We start from the raw sequence: 2,817 nt of genomic DNA on the forward strand, positions 1-2,817 counted from the left end.
TCCCCTGAGTTTTTCATCTTAGCCATTCTGACCGGTGTAAGGTGGGGTCTCAGTGTTGTTTTGATTTTCATTTCCCTTATAACTAAGAATGCTGAACATTCTTTAGGTGCTTTAGAGTCATTTGAGTTTCCTCAGTTGAGAATTCCATGTTTAGCTCTGTACCCCATTTTTTAATAGGGTTATTTGACTCTCTGGAGACTAACTTCTTGAGTTCTTTGTATACATGAGATATTAGCCCTCTATCAGATGTAGGGTTGGTAAAGATCTTTTCCCAATTTGTTAGTTCCCAATTTGTTAGTTTTGTCCTATTGACTGTGTCTTTTGCCTTACATAAGCTGTGCAGTTTTATGAGGTCCCACTCTGTTGAGTTCCATAGCTGCCTGCAGCTATTACGAAGTGGGTTTCTGGAACAGAAGCTGAGGGATGGATAGGGAAGGGGCGAAAAGAAATAAGGGCTAAGACAATATTCGCAGATCAAAGCCGGAAACTTTAATGGCGCCAGACCTTTTAACAGTTTGGGCAAACCCATCCCCCCCCCCAGACTCCAGGCTGAGTTCCGGTGGAAGTTGTCTAGCTTCTCTTGGAGGTCCTTGTCTTGACTGCTCCAGCACCTGGGTGGGTCAACTGCTTAACTCAGGAATTCCTAGACCTGGAGGAACAATGGACTTAACCTTTACTTCGAAGCAGGATCCTGGCTATCTGGGAGAAGTTAACCTTGACCATAGTCAAGTACACTCTTAGCACTCCACCCAAGGATAAAAATTCCTGCTTTAACCTACTTCCCTATTATGCCCTAAAGGCAGATTCCTGCCCAAAGCCAGGGATTATCCTTGACCAAAGTCAAACTCTGACCATGTGCATGACTGCCCCAATATGGCTCTGTACACCATTTGTCAATTCTTGTTCTTATTTATTTATTTATTTACATTTTTTATTTACATTTCAAATGATTTCCCCCTTTCTGGTCCCCCACTCCCCGAAAGTCCCATAAGTCCCCTTCCCTCCCCCTGTTCTCGTACCCACCCCTTCCCAATTCCCTGTTCTGGTTTTGCCTTATACTGCTACATTGAGTCTTTCCAGAACCAGGGGCCACTCCTCCATTCTTCTTGTACCTCATTTGATGTATGAATTATGTTTTGGTTATTCCAGTTTTCTAGGCTAATATCCACTTATTAGTGAATGCATACCATGATTCATCTTTTGAGTCTGGGTTACCTCACTTAGTATGATGTTCTCCAGCTCCATCCACTTGCCTAAGAATTTCATGAATTCATTGTTTCTAATGGCTGAATAATACTCCATTGTGTATTTTGTGGAAAAAAGATAGCCTTTTCAACAAATGGTGCTGGTTCAACTGGAGGTCAGCATGCAGAAGAATTCGAATTGATCCATCCTAAGCTCAACTCCAAATGGATCAAGGACCTCCACATAAAGCCAGACACTCTGAAGCTAATAGAAAAGAAACTTGGGAAGACCCTTGAGGACATCGGTTCAGAGGGAAAGTTCCTGAACAGAACACCAATAGCGTATGCTCTAAGAGCAAGAATTGACAAATGGGACCTCATAAAATTACAAAGTTTCTGTAAGGCAAAGGACACCATCAAGAGGACCAATCGGCAACCAACAAATTGGGAAAAGATCTTCACCAATCCTACATCAGATAGAGGGCTAATATCCAATATATATATATAAAGAACTCAAGAAGTTAGACTCCAGAAACCCCAACAACCCTATTAAAAAATGGGGTACAGAGTTAACCAAAGAATTCTCACCTGAAGAACTTCGGATGGCAGAGAAGCATCTTAAAAAATGCTCAACTTCATTAGTCATTAGGGAAATGCAAATCAAAACAACCCTGAGTTTTCACCTCACATCAGTCAGAATGGCTAAGATTAAAAATTCAGGAGACAGCAGGTGTTGGCGAGGATCTGGAGAAAAGAGGAACACTCCTCCATTGCTGGTGGGGTTGCAAATTGGTACAACCACTCTGGAAATCAGTCTGGTGGTTCCTCCGAAAACTGGGCACCTCACTTCCAGAAGATCCTGCTATACCACTCCTGGGCATATACTCAGAGGATTCCCCACCATGTAATAAGGATACATGCTCTACTATGTTCATAGCAGCCCTATTTATAATTGCCAGATGCTGGAAAGAACCCAGGTATCCCTCAACAGAAGAGTGGATGCAAAAAATGTGGTATATCTACACAATGGAGTACTATTCAGCCATTAGAAACAATGAATTCATGAAAATCTTAGGCAAATGGATGGAGCTAGAGAACATCATACTAAGTGAGGTAACCCAGACTCAAAAGGTGAATCATGGTATGCACTCACTAATAAGTGGATATTAACCTAGAAAACTGTAATACCCAAAACATAATCCACACATCTAATGAGGTACAAGAAGAAAGGAGGAGTGGCCCCTTGTTCTGGAAAGACTCAGTGAAGCAGTATTTGGCAAAACCAGAACGGGGAAGTGGGAAGGGGTGGATGGGAGGACAGGGGAAAAAAAAGATTAGTATGCTTGTGGAAGTGATATACTGTCTTGGCCTATAATATTTTTTGTGTGATTTGGTGATGAGTCCTGGATATGTATAATTCTTTCTTTTGTTGTTTGTCTGATGTGAAAGTCTAGCCTTTTTTAGGTTGCACAAGCACAGGATCCACATAACTGGAGCTAGACCTGGAACAATCAGTCCTTGCTATCACTGCAAGATTCGAAGTGCCATGGAGTAGTTAAAGATCTAAGGAACTCAGTAGGTGAAAGCACGAGCTGTAAATTGAGAACCACATTTTCGAGGTTGATGAAAATGG

Source organism: Apodemus sylvaticus, chromosome X (assembly GCF_947179515.1).
Source record: "Apodemus sylvaticus chromosome X, mApoSyl1.1, whole genome shotgun sequence".
NCBI lineage: Eukaryota > Metazoa > Chordata > Mammalia > Rodentia > Muridae > Apodemus > Apodemus sylvaticus.